This window comes from Ovis aries, chromosome 4, assembly GCF_016772045.2.
Source record: "Ovis aries strain OAR_USU_Benz2616 breed Rambouillet chromosome 4, ARS-UI_Ramb_v3.0, whole genome shotgun sequence".
Taxonomy (NCBI): Eukaryota; Metazoa; Chordata; class Mammalia; order Artiodactyla; family Bovidae; genus Ovis; species Ovis aries.
The window spans coordinates 35,417,567-35,441,428 of record NC_056057.1 but is presented as its reverse complement, the minus strand read 5'-3'; positions in this window follow the sequence as shown (position 1 = coordinate 35,441,428).

Sequence of the window (23,862 nt, the reverse complement as noted above, 5' to 3'; positions counted from 1 at the left end):
TAACTTTTCCTTTTGATTTTAACTTGTTTTAATGACTATTTTGCCTTACGTCTGTAACTGTATAATGGGATTTTCTAATCGTCCAAAAGCCTTTAAGTTAAAACCAGTTGTCCAAGCTCCAGAGTGCCACAGCCTCCTCCATGTATTACTTGGGGCCCCTGGATCAGAGACCCTCAATATGAGGGTTAGGGGAATATGTTGCCTTGACAATTTAGGGACCACGACCCTAAACAGCAGGAAGTAGTTATGGAACAAAAAACTATGCCCCTTTCCCTTGGCAACATAATTCTCCTAAGAGAAAAGGGGGGGAATGAGAGAGTCATTTCCTAGTCAGGTTGATAAGAAGTCTAAGGGTCCCCAAGGAGAGAATGGTCTGGGATCCTCAAGAAGGAAGAAAGGACAAACTTTTTTTTTCCTCTACATTCCTTAGGATTAATAACAATAATGTATCCTGCCAGGGACAGTCTCTGAATTAAACCTTCTTGCTAATCCTGTTATCTTAAAATGTAAATTATGGGAGTAAGTCTAGTCTTTATAAGGATTATATAACAATAATGTATCCTGCCTGGGGACAGTCTCCAGATTAAATCTTCTGGTAATTCTGTTATCTTAAAATGTAAATTATGGGAGTAGGTCTGGTGAGGTCTTTACAACTTCCAGACATTCTTTGGATTCACTTGAGAGTATATAACTCCATTGCTAACACTAAGCAAGGGGATACTCTTTCTATCCCCTTCTGATATCTATGTCAGAAGTTTCCTCTATCTCTTTTATACTTTAATAAAAGTTTATTACACATACACACAAACACACACACACACACACACACAAAGAAGATATGGTCCATATATACAATGGAATATTCAGTTCAGTTCAGTTCATTTCAGTCGCTCAGTCGTGTCCAACTCTTTGCGACCCCATGAATCGCAGCACGCCAGGCCTCCCTGTCCATCACCAACTCCCAGAGTTCACTCAGACTCACGTCCATCAAGGCAGTGATGCCATCCAGCCATCTCATCCTCTGTCGTCCCCCTTCTCCTTCTGCCCCCAATCCCTCCCAGCATCAAAGTCTTTTCCAATGAGTCAACTCTTCGCATGAAGTGGCCAAAGTACTGGAGTTTCAGCTTTAGCATCATTCCTTTCAAACAAACCCCAGGGCTGATCTCCTTCAGAATGGACTGGTTGGATCTCTTTGCAGTCCAAGGGACTCTCAAGAGTCTTCTCCAACAACACAGTTCAAAAGCATCAGTTCTTCGATGCTCAGCTTTCTTCACAGTCCAACTCTCACATCCATACATGACTACTGGAAAAACCATAGCCTTGACTAGATGGACCTCTGTCGGCAAAGTAATGTCTCTGCTTTTCAATATGCTATCTAGATTGGTCATAACTTTTCTTCCAAGGAGTAAGTGCCTTTTAATTTCATGGCTGCAGTCACCATCTGCAGTGATTTTGGAGCCCAAAAAAATAAAGTCTGACACTGTTTCCACTGTTTCCCATCTATTTCCCATGAAGTGATGAGACCAGATGCCATGATCTTCGTTTTCTGAATGTTGAGCTTTAAGCCAACTTTTTCACTCTCCTCTTTCACTTTCATCAAGAGGCTTTTTAGTTCCTCTTCACTTTCTGCCATAAGGGTGGTCATCTGCATATCTGAGGTTATTGATATTTCTCCCAGCAATCTTGATTCCAGGTTGTGCTTCTTCCAGCCCAGAGTTTCTCATGATGTACTCTGCATAGAAGTTAAATAAGCAGGGTGACAATATACAGCCTTGATGTACTCCTTTTCCTATTTGGAACCAGTCTGTTGTTCCATGTCCAGTTCTAACTGTTGCTTCCTGATCTGCATATAGGTTTCTCAAGAGGCAGGTTAGGTGGTCTGGTATTCCCATCTCTTTCAGAATTTTCCACAGTTCATTGTGACCCGCACATTCAAAGGCTTTGGCATAGTCAATAAAGCAGAAATAGATGTTTTTCTGGAACTCTCTTGCTTTTGCGATGATCCAGCAGATGTTGGAATATTACTCAGTATAAAAAGGAATGAAATATGCCATTTGAAGCATCATGAATGGTCTTAGAGATTATTATACTAAGTGAAATAAGCAATAAAGAGAAAAACAAATATCATATGATACTGCATATATGTGGAATCTAAAAAAAAATGATACAAATGAATATATTCACAAGACAGGAATGGATTCACAGACATAGAAACAACTTCATGGTTCCCAAAGGGGAAAGGGATAAATTACGTTTTGGGGATTCAAATATACATACTGCTATATATAAAATGGGCTTCCCAAGTGGCTCAATGATAAAGGGTTCTGCTACCAATGCAGGAGATGAAGATTTGAACCCTAAATTGGGAAGATACTTTAGAGAATAAAATGGCAACCAACTCCTATATTCTTACCTGGGAAATGCCATGGACAGAGAAGCCTGGGGAGCTACAGTCCATGGGGTAGCAAAAGAGTTACCCATGACTTAGTAACCAAACAAAAACAACAATATATACAAAATAGATAACCAACAAAGACCTACTGTATAGCACATGGTCCTATGCTCAATATCTTATAATAACCTATAATGACAGAGAATGTACAAAAAGAATATTTATGTATGTATAATAAAATTACTTTGTTGTACCTTGAAAGTAACAAAATATTGTAAATCAACTATATTTCAACTTTTTTAAAATCTAAAATTTGTTTTTTTTAAAAAATGATGCTTAACTGGGGCTAAGAAAGTAATAATATTTAATTATATTAGGAAGATATCTAACCTTATTATTGAAGCTCTTAAAATCAATAATAACTGCTCAGGTTTTAAAAATTAGGTTTACTGACAACAGAATGGGAAAGACTAGAGATCTTTTCAAGATAATTGGAGATACCAAGGGAAATTTTCATGCAAAGATGAGCACAATAAAGGGGAGAAGCATCAAGGACCTAACAAAAGCAGAAGATTAAGAAGAGGTGGCAAGAATACACAGAAGAACTATACAAAAAAGTCTTAATGGCCCAGATATCTACAATGGTATGGTCACTCACCTAGAGCCAGACATCCTGGACTGTGAAGTCAAGTGGGCCATAGGAACCATTACTACAAACAAAGCTAATGGAGGTGATAGAATTCTAGCTGAGCTATTTCAAATCCTAAAAGATGATGCTGTGAAAGTGCTGCACTCATCATGCCAGCAAATTTGGAAAACTCAGCAGTAGCCACAGGACTGGAAAAGGTCAGTTTTCATTCCAATCCCAAAGAAGGCCAATGCCAAAGAATGTTCAAACTGCCACATAATTGCACTCATTTCACATGCTACCAAGGTAATGTGTAAGCCAAGAACTTCCAGATGTACAATCTGGGTTTACAAAAGGCTGAGGAACCAGAGATCAAATTTCCATAATCCATTGGATCATAGAAAAAAGCAAGGGAATGCAAAACAAGAAGAAAATATCTACTTCTGTTTCATTGACTACGCTAAACCCTTTGACTGTGTGGATAACAAGAAACTGGAAAATTCTTAAAGAGATGGAGATACCAGACCACCTTACCTGCCTCATGAGGAGCCTGTATGCAGAAGCAACAGTTAGAACCAGACACGGAACAATGGACTGGTTTCAAATTGGGAAAGGAGTACATCAAGGCTATATATAGTCATCCCATTTATTTAACCTCTGTGCAGAGTACATCATGTGAAATGATGGGCTCGATGAAGCACAAACTAGAATCAAGATAGCCAGGAGAAATATCAATAACCCTAGCTATGCAGATGACACCACCCTTAGGGCAGAAAGCAAAGGGGAACTAAAGAGGCTCTTGATAAAAGTGAAAGAGGACAGTGAAAAAGCTGGATTAAAATTCAACATTCAAAAAACTAATATATTGGCATCTGGTCCCATCACTTCATGGCAAATAGATGGGGAAACAATGGAAACAGTGACAGGCTCTATTTTTTTCAGCTCCAAAATCACTGTGGATGGCAACTGCAGCCATGAAATTAAAAGACCCTTGCTCCTTGGAAGAAAAGCTATGACCAACCTAGCCAGCATATTAAAAAAGCAGAGACATCGCTTTGCCAACAAAGCTGCATAATGGTTTTTCCATTAGTCATGTATGGTTTTGAGAGCTGGACCAATAAGAAGGCACAATGTGGAAAATTTCGAACTGTGGAGCTGGAGAAGACTCTTGACAGTCCCTTGAACTGCAAGGTGATCAAACAAGTTAATCCTAAAGGAAATCAACCTAGAATATTCATTGGAAGAACTGATGCTGAAGCTCCAATACCTTGGCCACATGATGTGACGAGCCAACTCATTAGAAGACTTTGATACTTGGAAGGATTTAGTGCAGGAAGAGAAAGGGGCGATAGAGGATAAGATGGTTGGATGGCATCATTGACTCAATGGACTTGAGTTTGAACAAACTCTGGGAGATAGTGAAACACAGGGAAGCTTGGCATGCTGCAGTTCATGTGATGGCAAAGAATCGGACAGCACTTTTTGACCGAAAACAACATTTGAAGTATAATATCCATAGATTAAAATTCCTAATTTTTTATAGGACTCAGAGAATTTTGAGAAATGTATGAACCTTGCTAATTATGAACACATTAAAGATATGGAATAGTCTCAACACCACAAACAGTTCTCTTGTGACACTTGATAGTCAATGTCCCAACATCCCTACCACCTGGCAATCAATGATCTGATGTTTTTATCAATGGTTTTGCGTTATCCAGAACAAATGGAATTATACCGTATATGGTGGATACTTTTCAAATACATTCCTATATTTTATTTATGAATTGCTGTTTTCAGTCACTCAGTCATTTCTGACTCTTTTTGACCCCCATGGACTGCAGCATGTCAGGCTTCCCTATCCTTCACTGTTTGCAGAGCTTTTTGTTTTTGAAGACACCATTGTGTGGTTGTACCACAATTTGTCCATTCACCAACTGACAAATATTTGGAATGTATCCAGATTCCAGCTTGTTATAAATAACCTACAAATATTTGTGTATAATTATGCTTTCATTTGGGGGGGGTAAATATTTAAGAATAAAAAATATGAGTTGTATGGTAAGTGCATGTGTAACTACTAGAATTTTCCCAACTGTTTTCTCAAGTGTCTATATCCCTTTGCATTCACACCAACAATGTATGAGATTTATAGTTACTGTATATTTCTGCCAAAAAGAGATAAGACAAACAGATACATTACATGGAATACAGAACCCAGAAATATACCAACACAAGTAGAGTTAGCTGATCTTTAACAAATGAGCAGACAATTCACTGGAAAAAGGAATGTCTTTCAACAAGTGGCACTGGAATGACAGGACATATGCCTGCACACTTGGTGATAGTTTCTAAATATAACAGCAAGCATAATCCTTGAAGGAACCAAATGGCAATTTGGACTTTATTAAAATTAAAATCCCTACTCTTCAAAGACATTGTTAAGAGAATGAAAAGGCTAACCACAGGCAGAAAGAAAATATTTACAAAACACATATCTAAAAACTGACTTCCCTGGTGGCTCAGACAGTAAGGAGTCTGCCTGCAATGCAGGAGACCCCAGTTCAATCCCTGGGTTGGGAAGATCCTCTGGAGAAGGAAATGGCAACCCACTCCAGTATTCTTGCCTGAAAAATCCAATGGATGGAGGAGCCGGGCAGGCTACAGTCCATGGGGTTGCAAAGAGTCAGACATGACTGAGCAGATTCACTTCACTTCAAAAACTGACTTGTATCTAAAAAATTCAAAATATACTTAAATCTCAACAATAAGAAATAAACAAACCAATTTTAAACAGTGCAAAAGATCTGTACACATGCCTAGCCAAAGCAGATATCGATATGGCAAACAAACATATGAAAGGATCCTCAACATTATAGATAATTAAGAGACTGCAAGTTAAAATAATAATGAGATATCATATTAGAATGGCTAAAATCTAAAAAACTGACACTACCAAATGCTGACTAGGATTTGGAGGATAGGAATACTCTTATTGCCAGTTGGAATGCAAAATAGTATAGCATTTTAGAAGACAGTTTGACAGATTCTTAAAAAGCAAAACATAGTCTTATCATCAACCAGGAATTATTCTCTTAAGTATTTTACCAAATAAGCAGAGAACCAATGTCCACACAAAAATATGTATGCAAATATTGAGAGTAGTTTTATGTTAATTGCCAAAACTTGGAATTAGCCAAGATGTCCTTCACTGAGTGAATTGATAAATCAACCTAGTACACTGCAGTTCATACACTGGAATATTTTTCAACAGTACAAAAGGAACGAGTCAATTGTCAATTCCCCAAACTACTAAGAAAATGTTATGAAGGACAAAAACAAGTAATTAAAATTATTAAAAAATATAAATGAATGCGCAAAGAAAGGCCTAAAAAGAAATGATCTATCAAACCATGGGAATTTATGGAGAAATATTAAATGCATTTTACTAGATGAAACCAGTTCAAAAAGCCACAAACTATATGGTCCCAACTATATACCAAAGAGCCATGGTTATCAGAGGTCAGAGAAAGGAGAAGGATGAATATGGAGCACAGTGGATTTTGAGGGCATTGAAACTATTCTGTATGATACGGTAATGATGAATTTGTAAAATTACAAGCATTTTTCAATACCCATAGAATTACACAACATATAGTGTCAGAAGTGTGGTTCATCCATTCCAAAACTAAATTATTAACACTGAAGAAGAAAAAATCACATGGTCATCTCAGTAGGCAATTACAAAGTAGTTGCTGCTAAGTCGTTTCAGTCATGTCTGAGTCTGTGCGACCCCATAGAGGGCAGCCCGCCAGGCTCCCCCGTCCCTGGGATTCTCCAGGCAAGAACGCTGGAGTGGGTTGCCATTTCCTTCGCTAATGTGTGAAAGTTAAAAGTGAAAGTGAAATTGCTCAGTCTTTTCCAACTCTTTGCGACCCCATGGACTGCAGCCTACCAGGCTCCTCTGTCCATGGGATTTTCCAGGCAAGAGTACTGGAGTAAGTAATGCTCAAAATTCTGCAAGTCAGGCTTCAGCAGTACATGAACCGTTAACTTCTAGATGTTCAAGCTGGTTTTAGAAAAGGCAGAGGAACCAGAGATCAAATTGTCAACATCTGCTGGATCATGGAAAAGCAAGAGAGTCCCAGAAAAACATCTATTTATGCTTTATAGACTATGCCAAAGCCTTTGACTGTGTGGTTCACAATAAACTGTGGAAAATTCTGAAAGAGATGGGAATACAGACCACCTGACCTGCCTCTTGAGAAACCTATTTGCAGGTCAGGAAGCAACAGTTAGAACTGGACATGGAACAATACACTGGTTCCGAATAGGAAAAGGAGTACGTCAAGGCTATATATTGTCACCCTGCTTATTTAACTTCTATGCAGAGTACATCATGAGAAACACTGGGCTGGAAGAAGCACAACCTGGAATCAAGATTGCTGGGAGAGATATCAATAACCTCAGATATGCAGATGACACCACCCTTATGGCAGAAAGTGAAGAGGAACTAAAAGCCTCTTGATGAAAGTGAAAGAGGAGAGTGAAAAAGTTGGCTTAAAGCTCCACATTCAGAAAACGAAGATCATGGCATCCGGTCCCATCACTTCATGGGAAATAGATGGAGAAACAGTGGAAACAGTGTCAGACTTTATTTTTTGTGGCTCCAAAATCACTGCAGATGGTGATTGCAGCCATGAAATTAAAAGATGCTTACTCCTTGGAAGGAACATTATGACCAAGCTAGATAGCATATTGAAAAACAGAGACATTACTTTGCCAACAAAGGTCCGTCTAGTCAAGGCTATGGTTTTTCTTGTGGTCATGTATGGATGTGAGAGTTGGACTGTGAAGAAAGCTGAGTGCTGAAGAATTGATGCTTTTGAACTGTGGTGTTGGAGAAGACTCTTGAGAGTCCCTTGGACTGCAAGGAGATCCACCCAGTCCATTCTGAAGGAGATCAGCCCTGGGATTTCTTTGGAAGGAATGATGCTAAAGCTGAAACTCCAGTACTTTGGCCACCTCACGTGAAGAGTTGACTCATTGGAAAAGACTTTGATGCTGGGAGGGATTGGGGGCAGGAGGAGAAGGGGATGACAAAGGAGGAGATGGCTGGATGGCATCACCAACGCGATGGACGTGAGTCTGAGTGAACTCCGGGAGTTGGTGATGGATAGGGAGGCCTGGCGTGCTGTGATTCATGGGGTCGCAAAGAGTCGGACACAACTGAGTGACTGAATTGAACTGAACTGAATAAATGCTTATTTTCTAATGAAAGTGAAATTATATGTGTCCTAGTTGTAACTAGTACATAATTGAGAAGCTTGATTTACCAAACTCACACAAATACTACCATAATCAAGTGAAGTAACAATTGCTTAGACTCTTCAAATTAATCCCAATGAAAAAGAGTCTATAATTTATTTTGTTTCATGTTTTAGATGAGTTTGAGTGAACTCCGGGAGTTGGTCATGGACAGGGAGGCCTGGTGTGCTGCTATTCCTGGGGTTGCAAAGAGTCGGACACGACTGAGTGACTGAACTGAACTGAACTGAACAAAATCCAAATCCATTCCTGATAAAATCCTTCAGATAACTTGAAAGAGGAGGAAACTTCATCAACCTGGAAAGGTACATATACAAAAAACCTATAGCTAACATCATATTTAATTGTGAAAGACTCAATATTTTTCCTTAAGTTCAGGAATAAGACTATAATGTCTGTTATCACTATTTTGACAGAACATTTATTAGTGGTTTCAAAATGTATCTAGATTGGAAAGGAAGAAGTAAAGCCATCTTTAAACAGATGACATGACATATAATAAATATCTTTATCAAAATTTCAAAATATAATACCAATATATTTTACTTTGTTGGAATTCTATATACCAATAACAATCAGAAGTTGGAAATAATAATCTTGTTTATGATAATATCAAATTATATGAAATACCTATGGATAAATCTCAATGAGTATGTGAAACCTCTACTGAACACTACAAAATATTGCTGACAGAAATTTAAAACTTAAATAAATGGAGACAACATCCATATCTTCATGGATCTGAAGACTGTTATTCAGATGTCAAATCTCCGAAACTGATCAATAGACTCAGTACAACCCTGTTGAATAAAAATGCCAGAAGTTGTTTTTGAAAATATTGATAAACTTATATAGTAATCCATATAGCACTGCAAAGGACCTGGAATAGCCTGGACAACTTTTAAACAGAAAAGCAAAGTTGCAAGAGTGACACTATGTATGCTAAAGACTTGGATTAAGCTACATAATAAAGACAGCATTGTACTGACAGAAATATAGATTTAAAAATCAACAGAACAAAAAAAAAAATTGAGAAATAGGTAAACACTTATAGAGACAACTGACCTTCAACAAAAGTGCAATGGCAATTGATTGACAAAAGGGATATTTCTCAACAAATGATGCTGGAATAACTGAATATTAATATACAAAAAATAATGTTTCTTATTTCTTATTCAAAAATTAATTTTCTTCACAGGCATAAAGGTGAAACTTCAAACTATGCAATGTGTGGAATAAAACAAGATATTTGCTTCCCTGGATGAGAAAAGATTGTTTAGTTATGAAATAAAAAGCACATTCCACAGAAGAAATAGATAAACGAAACTATCACGATTAGAACTTATGTACTTTGAAAGATACTATTAAAAGAATAAAAGTACAAGCAATACTTGTTGTACCTTTTTTTGAAATACAATATTTTCAATATTGTATAATATTATATTGAAATACAATATTTCAAGGAGAAAATACTTGAGAAGCATGTATCTGATGGACTTGTATTCAGAATGTAAAAAGAACTATCAAAGTTCACTAGCAAGAAAACAAACCAGTTTTTAAAAGGGGAAATATTTGAAAATGGACTTCACTATGAAAAGAAAACTCTATGACAAATAAGCCCATGAAAACATGACCCACATAATTCATGAAAAAATGTAAGCTATCCACACAATTTATTAGAAAATGTAAGTTAAAACCACTTGAAATGACACTACAGAGCTATTAGAATGTCTAAAGACTGACTGTATCAAGGGTCATTGAGAATACAGAGGAAGGGGAACTCAACACACTCACTGAAAAATGAATGGTACAACCATTTTGGAAAACAATCTGCCAGTTTCTGACAGTTCCCTTAAAAGTTAAATATGCAGGTATCATACCATCCATCCATCTAGAGGTACACCCAAGAGAAAAAACAGATATCCACTTAATCCTGGGTACAGTGATGTTCATAGCAGCGTGATGTGTAATAGTCAATAGGAGAAACAGCCCACATGTTCTTGAGATTTGATGACTCTTTAGTGCTATGTTTAGATTCCTTTTCTTTTTTGTGTCTATATTTATTATAGATTTTTGGTTTGTAGTTATCATGAGGTTTCTGTATAAGAGTGTAGTAGTGAAATTATCTATATCTGCAGTAAGCAGTTAAGGTGTACACAAAGCAGATATAAAATGTAATATTAAAAATAGTATCAGGGAGGAAAGTACAAATGCAGAGTTTTTAAAATGCTTTGAAATTAAGAGATAAGCAACTTAAAACATATTTTAAATTATATAAATGATTTTACTACTTTTGTTTTTTAACCTCTCTACTAGCTTTGTATGTGGATGACTGCCTGCCCTTACTCTATGCTTGCCTTTACCAGTGAGCCTTTTTACTTCATAATTTTCTCGTTTCTAGTTGTAGCCACATGTTTATCAACAGGTAAGCTGATAAAGAAATTGTGGTATATCCAAACAATGAAATACTACTCAACAATAAAAAGTACACCTGGCAATATATGTAGCCACGGGGATGCATCTCCAACTGACTGTGATGAGTAAAATAATCCAGACAAAAAAGAATACATGTTATAGTATACAATTTACCTTATATTCCAGATATGCCAATTAATCTATAGTAACAAACAAGATCAGTAGTTGTCTGTGGTGGAGAGGGGGTGGAATAGAGGGATTATAAATTAGTCAAGATAAACTTTCCAATTGATGTAATTATTCACTTTTTGAAATAGTCACAGTTTGATGAGTGTATTCATATTTATCAAATGATGCTATTTAATATGTTAAATTTATTGTATGTCAAACTCAATAAAAATTAGGAAAATAAAACATTTTAATAAAACAGGTCAAGAGGGAAATAGAAGAAAAGTTCCCCATAACAGTTTCAGGTAGCCAAATAATTCTTTTCATAGAATACATACAGTCACAGCCTTACCCCATAACTAAGATTCCATTTAATTCTATGGGCATTTATTTTCTATAGTGCTTAGTCTTCCCTAAGTGCCAGATGCCGTGCTAATGGCTGAGAGTTTAAAGATGCAGGAGAGATACTGTGGAATATTTTAGCACAGAGGTGGTTAGGGCTGGATTTATTGCATACTCACCTGGGTTCACCCTTCCCTCCTAAATGCTGCTGCTGCTGCTAAGTCACATCAGTTGTGTCCGACTCTGTGCGACCCCATAGACAGCAGCCCAACAGGCTCCTCTGTCCCTGGGAGTCTCCAGGAAAGAACACTGGAGTGGGTTGCCATTTCCTTCTCCAATGCATGAAAGTGAAGTCGCTCAGTCGTGTCCGACTCTTAGCGACCCCATGGACTGTAGCCTACCAGGCTCCTCCATCCATGGGATTCTCCAAGCAAGAGTACTAGAGTGGGGTGCTATTGCCTTCTCTGTCCCTCCCAAATGATCATATGCCAAATACTCAAATTATTTAAGCTTCTGTTTCCTCTAATGAAAATAAGATTAAATGGGATAATGTATATCACATTCTAACTAATGCATGGGGAATGGTAGCATTCAATCAATTATCACTATTGCCATATAACTATTAAAATAAAAACAGTGCTTTTGAGCATATCATCAAGACTCTAGAGAAATAAAAGAACAAACTGATTTGCAGAACATTGAAAAGCTTTTAAGAAGCTTATTTCTTCTCACAGAAGGTGTACTAATTTGTCAGTCTAAAAATACACTATCTGGAAACCTTCTGCCTTTAGTATACTGTTTTTCAGTGGCTAAAGAAACCCAAGATTCCTTTAAAATGTCAGAACGGTACACATGACACCAACTAGTGTTGTCTCAGTTAGCAAACTGCAATTCAATTATCCACATGCAAGATGAAGAAAATAAAATTCCAGAACCCATTTTAAAGGCCTTCTGTCAGCTGCAGCAAAGATCACCTGCTGTTTGAAAGTTGTGTTCAGCCAAAACAGCTAATATACTTTCAAATGTCTTTTTTTTTTTTTTTTTCCATTTCATTTGGGACATAGAATGTCACTCCTGGCAGTCTTCAGAGCTTCTTAACAATCTAAACTCTGAAACATGAAGGGATTGTATTTCTGATCATCACCTTTGAGACAGGAGGTGAACAGGGTAAAGGAACAAATGGAGAATAAAATCCCTCTATAAAGCATGATGTTCCTTCTAGAACATCAACAGGAGAGACAGATACTGAGCAGGACTCAGGCATGGCTGCCATGCAGAGCCCATTACTGCCTTCTTCACATTTTCCAGGCTGAGTATGTACTTCCATGGCTGAAAAGAGGCCAAGATGTTTTGTAGAAGTAAATGAATCCTGAAAATGTCTATGCCAGAGGAAACTCTTCTCAAGCACCTAAGCTCCTTGAAGCCAAGGTCTAGAGGTGCTTCAAAATGGCAGATAATAATTTGATATTCTGAGGCTAGATCACTCCCTGCCTCCCCCACCCGCCCAAGGACTCTCCCACCTGCCCAAGTCACTGTGTGCATGCATGGTTGAGTCTGACTCCTTGTGACCCCATTGATTGTAACCCGCCAGGCTCCTCTGTTCATGGGATTTTCTAGGCAAGAATACTGGAGTGAGTTGCCATTTCCTCCTCCAGGAGATCTGGTCACTGGTCGAATACAAACAGCTCCTGGAATTCTACTTGTTAAACTTTTAAAACCAGTGAATTGGGCTAGTAAACTGGTCAAGGGAATGCATCAGCTGACATTTGAAACTTACAGAGGGAACAGTTACAAGCGTGGAGGGTTTGGATGGCTACTGCTAAGCTGCACCAGTGCTGCAGAGAGAGGAATGAAATGCTGAAGCCAGTTATCAAACGTTTTAAAGTCAAGTATGAAAGCCAGAGGACCCTTTTTGTAGCATACAGAGCCCTCATCTGCTGTATCAGGAGTACAGACACTGTATCCTGGGCAGAAAACCAAGCCCAGGATATAATGGTCTCCGTGGGTGAGCTTCAGGTTAAATGCTCCAGCCAGCTAAGTCTTTTAAGTCAAGATCAGAGTCCTGACTGGGAAATCCTAGGAGTCTGACATACAGAATAGAGACATCTGGGAGAAATTCTGAGATTTTATGTTCCCTAGACTCCACTGAACCTTCTGAGCCAACAGGGTGACTGACCTCTCTTCAGAGTTGGCACTCCCCTTATGGCTGCAGTAACACAGAGGTCTCTCCCCATCAAGGTGACCACTTCCCCCTAAGGGTCTGTCCTGTCTTCCTTCCTGACAAACTAGGCACCTAGCTAGGCTTAAGTCATGACATAGACTAGCTGGGGACATATCTGGCCTGTTAAGGAAGGAAATATCATATTACCCTAAGGAACTACAAGGGCTATTTAGCATGGACCTACAGAAGCTGGAGGAATATTCATAGAAATAGATTCTAAGAGTGCATTTTCAAAGGGTCCAAACAGCAATAACAAAAATGGACAGGAAAGCATTTATACATTTGCAAGCACTCTCCTAAGATACAGGATTTTAAACCAACAAAGATTTCAGGAGACAGTTCCTCATAACATGGAAAAGAAGTTTAGAACTGGTCTGTGTTAAGCAACGTTGAATTGCCCTGGCAGATGGTGAAAGAAAAAATTAGAAGGCTCAGATAACTGGGCATTCTTGAATAAATATACTCTATGTATTTGGAACACTCACCAGATGATTTTCTTCCATAGGAAGATACAAAGTCAAGTGCTGCTGGAAAGAGGCATAAAAAGTGAACTAAAGAGTTAACTGGCAGTTCTTTTCTAACTATAAAAGCTGAAGGTAAGAGAGGTGTTTCCAGAACTTGGCTTGCTAATATTAAGTGGGATCACAGACTAATGGTAGAAGCCAAGTAGCTGATCTGAAGACTGTAAGCAAGTCTCTTATTGATCGATAATGGTGCAGCTGCAGCCAAAGAGACCTGACATCTAGAATGTTATCTTAACAGGCTAACAGAACCATAGCAATCTCAGGGGGAAAATGGATGGGCATCCACCAAGAGGACCACTCAGCTGTACAGGGATGATGGAGAGGCTGAGACCAGTCACTCCTATAAGAAGCCTTGACACCTAACCCAGTATACAGACTAGTCAGGTTTTACACCTAGAACTCTTCTAGAATCAAAACGCTTTCACATCTAGTAACCTTTGCATCCTTCCCAAAAGAAGGATTCTGCAATACCACCACCAAAAGTGATCGCGTTTCCTCAGCTCTTCCCCCAACGACACATGGCCATTTAGTTACTTGTCTAGTGTATTTCAGAAAGAACAAAACACCCATATATTTCAAGGAGTATTAGAAACAGAATGTGAGTTCATTTTAATATCCAGACAAGCCAAGTGTTACCTGGGCTCTGCTGCTGCAGTGGACAGTACATGGGAAAAAATAGAATGGTAAAAATAGAATCCTGGCCAAGATTTGATTTATGATGGGTGTTCTGAGCCTGGGGACTCACTCAAGCTTTCTGCAGTCCCTGAATGTGTAACGGGGACTGACATACTTGGCAGTTGATGCAGTTTCCACATTGAGTCCTTGGCATGTGAAGTAAGAGCTAGTGTAGTGGAAAACAAAAGTGGAAGCCTCTGAAATTTCCCTCAGATGGCTAAAACAGTAAATCAAAAGCAATGTTACATTCTGGACTGGAATGGCAGCGATTAGTGCCACACTTAAAGATCTTGAGGATTTTCATCATATTAATCCATTTTCATTACTTTTGATTGCTGCCATATTTAGACCTTCTTTTAAGATCTTATTTTGTTTCCCATCTTCTTCCCTGATTCTGTTTCTCCCCTTTTCTTCCTTTTGAGAAAAAATACTATTTTCTAAAGTGCCCGATGTTCTGGAAATATAAATTTAATTTCTAATATTTTAATGCATGTCTCTTGATTTTTAACCTGCATACTTATTTTTTTGAAGTCTAAAACCACTCAAACTATTTCTCAAGATAAAGCTGTTAGCTTCTTTTTGTCATCTGCTAAATATACTATTTTATTTTTTTGCTTAGTTTTACCTTTATCTTTTTACAAAGTAAGTATTTTTATAGTCAAGAATAAATTAAACTCACCAAAAGATTGTTAACTATCATGTTGCTCTGATATTCTCTAAGTTTGTATATCCTACATTCTCTATCTTCATTTTCCTTTTCACTGTAGTATATTTTTAAAGAATTCTTTAACGGGTTTCTTGGTTATTCAGATATCACAGTATATCTTTAATTTATTCTTATACTCGGTAATTTAACTGGGCATGCACGTCAAGGTTATTTTCCCTCAAAACTTTGAAAATATCATTTTATTGCTTTCCAGCATCTGTTGTTGCTAAAGAGAATTTTATTGCCGGTTTAATTTTCACTTATTTTGTCAATCATCTGGCAGCTTTTGAAATGGTCTCTTTAATCTTGATAGTCTGCAGTTCAACTATGCTGTGTTTAAGTCAAGTTTGTTTCTGTGTTTTTAATTTTTTATCTTACCCAGAACTCCAGGAGATATGTTAAATTGAAGATCTAACTTTCTTTAATATTTGAAAATTCTTAGCTCTTGTCTGTTCAAATACTGCTTTTTCTCTTTTTCAGTTCCTATTTTGGGATCTCTCAGAATCTTGATATATCTTCCGTGACTCCCATTTACTGTCTGTCCCCTTTTATCAGTGATATGTAGTAGGGTGAATGCATTAGTAACATTTTCCTATTTCCTGTTTTCTGTTTTACATCCAGTCCAGGGCTTTCTCTTCCTCTTGCTTTTTAAAAAATTTTATTTTAATGACTATATTTTTATTTTAATGAATATATATCAGCATTAATGATTACTTTGCCAACAAAGGTCCGTCTAATCAAGGCTATGGTTTTTCCAGTAGTCATGTATGGATATAAGAGTTGGACTGTGAAGAAAGCTGAGTGCCAAAGAATTGATGCTTTTGAACTGTGGTGTTGGAGAAGACTCTTGAGAGTCCCTTGGACTGCAAGGAGATCCAACCAGTCCATTCTAAAGGAGATCAGTCCTGAGTGTTCTTTGGAAAGACTAATGCTAAAGCTGAAACTCCAGTACTTTGGCCACCTCACGCGAAGAGTTGACTCATTGGAAAAGACTGATGGTAGGAGGGATTGGGGGCAGGAAGAGAAGGGGATGACAGAGGATGAGATGGCTGGATGGCATCACGGACTCGATGGATGTGAGTTTGAGTGAACTGCAGGAGTTGGTGATGGACAGGGAGGCCTGGCATGCTGCAATTCATGGAGTCACAAAGAGTCGGACATGACTGAGTGACTGAACTGAACTGAACTGAACTGATACTTATTTTGTGATCCCTTCTACCTACCTTTTCTTGTTTCATTTCTATTTTGCTTCACATTTTTTCTATATATGTGATTTGTAATGTGTTTTGAACACTCTAAACATGCTCCTTTTAAGTGTTATTAGACTGTTTTATAAAATCAATTTTGCTTCAAGTAAAATTATCTTTCAATTGTTGAGTCTGCTTTATTTAGTATGCTCTTTCTTCATCTTTCCCCCATGTTAATTTACCAAGTTAAGATATCAGTGTTAGCAGCATGAGACCCTCTGTCTTCATGAGGGTTTGTAGGGATTTACTCTAAAAGGAAGGGCTTTTCCCTTCCCTTCTTTCTTGCTCTTTCCCCTCATTTCCTGACATCCTTCTCTGTCGGGTACTTTTTAAATTATCTCCAGCACCTCTACCTCCCCAGATTCTAAGTTAAGAAACATCTTAAAATAAGGATTTAGAGTGATTTTACAAAGTTTGAGTCTACAGCACATCCAGTAGGGAACCAATGTCTGCTTTAAAAGTAGTGTATCTGGATTCCCGAATGTCACTAGTCCCACACTTCTATATAAAACCTAAATCTTGGCAGTGTTTATAGGATGTTAGTTTGCTTTCCTTTTCTTTGACAGGGAGGGGTGGTGGTCCTCACTAAGGCACTGGTTTCATGAGTGACTCAGGTCTATTTCTGCATCATAAGGGCTGTTTTTCATCCCAGTTACCACCTGGAGGTGAATTCCAGACACCATTGTCCACCTACAGACCTGGGGCCAAGTGGGTCTATAGTTTCACATTCACTCATAAACTTCCTTTATCTTTTCCATTTTTAGTACAAAGTGCAATTCATAAAATTTAAAAATTACTAAAAATTTTTATTTTCTTCTCAATAATATCCATTCGTAGGGAAAATAAATGTGTATGTGTCAAAGTGATATTTTGATTAATTTAAAGTAGAAATTACTTTTCTCCCCTCCCTTCTTTTATTTGTATCACAAACTACCCAACTTTTTATATCAGGGACTTAGAATTATAATGCATTAGGAAAAACGAGCAGTGTTTAAATAGATTAGCTTTGATGGGATGGTGAAAAACTGAAGGAAAAAATAATCTTTCATATGTTATTGGGATTTTCCAGTATATATTCTGACTTTAATGTTTAGCATTTAGTAGTATGCATGTTTTTGCAGAAATAATAAGTATTTGTATTATGCTTTTTCTTCTATACACTTACAAACAAAGTTCATTTTTGAAGTATAGTTGATTTATAATATTAAATTAGTTATAGGTGTATAACGTAGCATTTCAAAATTGTATAGATCATACTCCATTTAAAGTTACTATAAAATATTAGCTATACTCCCTGTGCTGTATACTATATCTTTTAAGACATTTATTTTACACACAGAAATCCAATTTCTAATAGAGTGATAGTTTACAAAGAAAGAGCAGACGAAAGATTTAACTCTGTGAACATTAAGAGAATCTGTCTAGGTTTAGTGTGTCAAACCAGATGATCCGCCCCCCAACATCCCTGCCAAAAAAAAAGAGCAAACAGAAATTAGGAAATTGACCCTATGAGCAAAACCTAAGGAACGTGAAAAACAAATTCCTTAGACTAAAAATGACCAATAAAAGGAGGACAAGGAGGACTGATAAAAGACAATTAGATGTATGGAGTCAAATATCTATTTCTCTTTAAACAACAATCAGAATGAGGGCAGGGAAGGAAGGAAGGAGGGAGGGAGGGAAGGAAAGGGAAGAAAGAAAGAAGAGGGATAGACAGGGAGAGGTGGAGGAAGGAAAGGAAAAAAGAAGAGAGGAGAGAGAGAGAGAGAGAGAAGGCATGAAAGATAGGATGGGAATTTAGTGAATACACAAAACTCCTTGATTCTAAAGATTGTACGCTATGAATGCAAAATCTTGGTCACTGGGGACTATTCAGCAAAGTGTAAACAGCTCTCTTTCGGAGCCAGTTTAAATATACTTAAATGGCAGCTTTAGCTGAGAACTTGACTTCCCAAAGTTCCTTCTAGCTTAGTCATTCTCTCTCACGTCTTGGAGCTAGACGGAGTGCCTCATAAAAGTTCTTTCAACTTCTGCATATTCTTGGCCTGAAAGTTGGAGCGAGTTCTGCTGAGATTTGCATTTCCGTATTACTGATCTAAGAGGTTTGTGAGCACATATAAACCTTTGGATACTGATTGGAATTGCACTCAAGAGCTTCTTGGGTTGTCTGCTACTTAATTAGACCTTCCACACAGGGAAAGAGCAATGAGCTGGTGTCCCATCTCCAGCAGATGCTTGTGCCAGATGTGCAGAGAAACACACACTCCATTTCCTATAATATTCTCTGTTGTTCATTTTTATACTGTAGCAAAGAAGCCTTTCTGAGAATACTCCTAGAATTTATGATGAAAACAAAAAATGTAAACAGTAAAAGAGCTAATCTCGATTTCAATATTTTGCTGTGTATGCTTTTAATGTATATTCTCTCTCCTCTATTGTTCTAGTGCTTATACTTTATCTTCTACACAGTCATTTTTGATGATTCTAAATTGGACTTCCTGTGCACCAAAAAGAGGCCTGATTATCCCCTATATCCCAGAGCACTGGATGATGATGCCTGAAATTCCACAGTCAGAAAATCTAGCCACCTTAGGGCAGGCTTTGATAAAATGTGATGTTGAGAGCATTGATACTGATGTAGTAGAGAAACAGAGAAGAAAAGAACATTCCTGAGGAGATGTAAAGATTCTAAAGAAAAAATAAGCTAATAATAAATTATGTCCATTGTGGTACTTTGCTAAAGGCAGTCTCTTTAAAGCTTCTCATAAAGGCATTAGAGGGAGGAACTCAACCAGGACATCCAGTCAGGCAGAAAGTTTCACTTACTTAGAATTACCACAGATTTTGCCAGTAAAAATACCAATAATATCATTATTTGTTATCTGATACCTTGCTACATTGGTGAAAGAATACATTTGAGAATGCTTTTCTAGAATTAGCTGAGTCTGCATTCAGGGGTCTCTTGGAATTGCAGTCATATTCCTACTTCATATAGAATGAGGTATAAGAGAGGGAGTATAGGTTTTAAAGGTAAATAATATAATAGTTACTATTCTGTGTCACAGTCTCTGAGCTCCTGTGTGACACACAGAGTCTACAACTACTAGCATACAGAGTCATTAAGTTCACATGATAAAAATATGCAAAGCATTGCATAGAGCTTAGTGCCTGTTTGGTGTCCAACGAATATTAGCTTCCAACATTCTCTGACATAACTGCAGAAATCTATTTTGATCCACTTCTGAGAGTAATGAAAATTTAAAAAAAAAAAATCAACAAATGGGACCAAATTTAACTTAAAAGCTTTTGCACAGCAAAGGAAACCATCAGCAGAACAGAAAGAAAACCCACAGAATGAGAGAAAATATTTGCAAATGAAGTGACTGACAAGGGATTAATCTGCAAAATATGCAGACAGCACATGCAGCTCAATTTAAAAAAAAAAAAACTCCTGATAAAAAAAAGTGGATGGAAGATCTAAACAGACATTTCTCTGAAGAAGACATACAGATGGCCAAGAGGCACGTGAAAAGATGTTCAACATCATTAATTATTAGAGAAACGCAAATCAAAATTACAAAGAGATAGCTCTTCACACTGGTTAGAACAGCCATCATCAAAAATTCTACAAACAATGGAACTTGCCTGGTGGTCAAGAGAAAACCCTAATTCAAAAAGATAGATGCACCCCAATATTCACTGCAGCGCTATTTACAATAGCCAGGACATGGAAGCAACTTAAATGCCCATCAACAGAGGAATGGATAAAGAAGATGTAAATGTGTATATACAATGGAATATTACTCAGCCATAGAGAGAATGAAATAAGGCATTTGTAGCAACACGGATGGACCTAGAGATTGTCATACTGAGTGAAATAAGTCAGACAGAGAAAGATAAGTATCATATATCACATATATTGCTTATATGTGAAATCTAAAAAAAAAAAAAAGTACAAACTTGTTACAACTTACTTAAAAAACAGAAATAGAGTCACATATAGAAAACAAACTTATGGTTACTAAGTGGGCGATTCACATATGATATACACACACTACTATATAGAAAAGATAACTATAAAGAACCTAATTATAGCACAGGGAACTCTATTCCATGCTCTGTGATAACCTATATGGGAATGGAGTCTAGAAGACAATGATATATCAACATGTATGTGTATGGCAGATTCACTTTTATGTACACCTAAAACTAACACAACATTGTAAATCAACTATATTCTAATTTTAAAATAATCAAGGTGGCAAACAAAATATAAAAGTATGAATCATAATTTTTAAAATTTTTATGGACATGTATCTGTATATTCACTGAGAGAGGAAAGGAAATGCAAGAAGGGTGACAGGAAGGGAGATAAATTCCAGTTCTTGATACCCAGTTGTAATGTCTGAATTTGTTCAAATAAATATTTATAGCTCATGGAATTTAAAACTATTAATAAATCAGATGACCAATGAAAAAATAAATTAAAAACAGACAAATATTAGTTTCTTGCCCACTGCTCCCACCCCCACTGCCTAAATTTTCTCTAAAGGATAATTTTTTTCATAGTGAAATTGAAAGTATTAGTCACTCAATCATGTCTGTCCCTTTGTGACCTCATGGACTGTAGCCCCCTAGGCTCCTCTGTCCATGGGATTCTCCAGGCAAGAATATTGCAGTGTGTTGCCATTCCCTTCTCCAAGAGATCTTCCCGACCCAGGGATCAAACCCGGCTCTCCTGCAATACAGGTGGATTCTGTACTGATAGGACCCATCCTTTATGTCCCCTCACAGGCTTCCCTGGTAGCTCAGCTGGTAAAGAATCTGCCTACAATGCAGGAAACCTGGGTTTGATCCCTGGGTTGGCAAGAGCCCCTGGAGGAGGGCATGGCAACCCACCCCAGTATTCTTGCCTGGAGAATTCCCATGGACAGAGGAGCCTGGCGTGCTGCAGTCCATGGGGTCACAGAGTCGGACATGACTGAGTGACTAAGCACATTTGTTGTATGATAAATATCAGCTAATGATATCTTGCCTTTGGATTCTTAGATAAAACTATCTCACTCTTTTCTGTAAAATCTAATGCCTTGTCAAAAATTTCAGCACATTTCCCCAAACTTCCATTCATGATTCTTTTTGGACACTAGTTTCTGCCCCAGGGAACTCTCATATTCCCTTACATTCCACCTTCTGCAGCTTTGCATTTCTCCCAACTTGATGTGGATCCCTATATGAAAAAACTTCTATCCTTGATTTCTACCAAAAATGTACATAAGCAACAGAGGTAATACCACAGAGATGGAAGAACTCAGAACAATATATACGACTGTTCCTACACTTTCATTGCCTCTCTAGCATGGGAAATTTCTTACTGGACATCCTTTTCGCCAGCCCCTAATCAAACTGCCTTGTCTTTTCTTCCAACTGTTTCCCTTCATTGTTTTCATATTTACCCCCACCACTAATTTCCATTCATCTCTTAGGTATCCATCCTGTATTTTCCCAGCTTGCTTCTTCAGAAGCTTTTTCTGTCTCTGTTAACTTAGTAGAGCACATTCAGTTTCTTCACCAAGAAGAGCCTAGATTCCCCACTATTAAACTATATTTTTTATGTCACTGTAAGAGTGCTGGATATGCTTACTGAAAGTGAATATTTTGAATGACAATTCTTTTGTACCTTCTTTTTGTAAATGACTGAAATATAAAGGTGAACTGCCCTTCCACAGGATATCAACACAAGCTTCATTTATTTTTTTCCTGTTTTTGTTGTTCTATAGTGAACGACTTTTAGCATTCACATGTCATCACTTTTAAACTGTACACTGAACCTCTGCAAGAATAAACAAACATATTATTATAGTCAAAACAAATCTTTCTAAAAAGGAGGAAGAAAGGAAGGGGAAGGGTCAAAGGCAAAGTCAAGGCCAAGGGCAAGTCCAAGCAGCTAGTGTGAGGCCAAGTTCAAAGTCAACCTCAAGTTCAATCCAAGGTCAAAGTCAAGGTCAATTTCTTTTCCTTGTTTTAATAATCGCTGCAAGTGATTCTGTTGCATGCTGAAGTTAGCAAAGCCCTACTAGAATGAACAAACTTTCACTGTATACTCTTTTTTTAAAAAAAATTGGAGTTTAGTTGCTTTACAATGTTAAGTTTCTGCTATACAACATGGATCAGGTATAAGTTTACATATATTCCCTCCTTCTTGACTCTCCCTCCCATTCCACTCCTCTACAATACCACTTTTGTAAAAAAATTCTATTAAAAATCATTCTAAAGCATTTTCTCTTTTTTAATTCATTTTTTTTAAGAGATTAGGGCTATCCTATGGTCCAGCAATCCCACTCCTGGGTGTATATCTTGAGAAAATCGTGGTTTTAAAGGATACATACACCCCAATGTTCACTGCAGCACCATTTACAATAGCCAAGATATGGAAGTCCCTAAATGTTCATTGACAGAGGAATAGATAAAGAAGATGTGATACATATATACAACGGAATACTACTCAGCCATAAAAAAAGAATGAAATAATGCCATTGGCAGCAGCGTGGATGAACCTGGAAATTCTCATACTGACTGAAGTAAGTCAGACAAAGAGAAATATATGATATGGCTTACATGCAAAGTCTAAAAAAAAAAGATGCAAATGAACTTATTTATAAAACAGAAACACAGACTCAGAGAATGAATTTATGGTTACCAGGAAGAAAGGGCAGAGGGAGGATAATTTGGGAGTTTGGGATTGGCACACTATTATATTTTAAATATATAACCAACAAGGACCTGCTGTATAGCACAGGGAACTCAGCTCAATATTCTGTAATAACCAAAAAGGGAGAAAAATGGAAAAAGGATACTAGTATTGGTATAACCAAATCACTTTACTGTACATCTGTAAGTACCATATCATTGTTAATCAACTCTTCTCCAATATAAAATAAAAATTAAAAAGTTAAAATCTGATTAAAAATTTTTCTAAAGAAAAAGTCTTGCTATACTTGTTCATTTATTCCTAACACTTGAACATTCAATACTAGAGCTCTCCAGTGCTGCTCTGACCCAACTAGACTGCAATCCTCATGAGGGGAGCAATTTTTTTTTACCTACTGCTAGGTCCCTGACATAGTGCAACAGTGTTTGGAGGTCTCTAATGCAAACGTGAGATAAAGCTTCAGGCTGGAGTTATCTGAACTCAACTGAGTTGCGTGTGCAATATGAC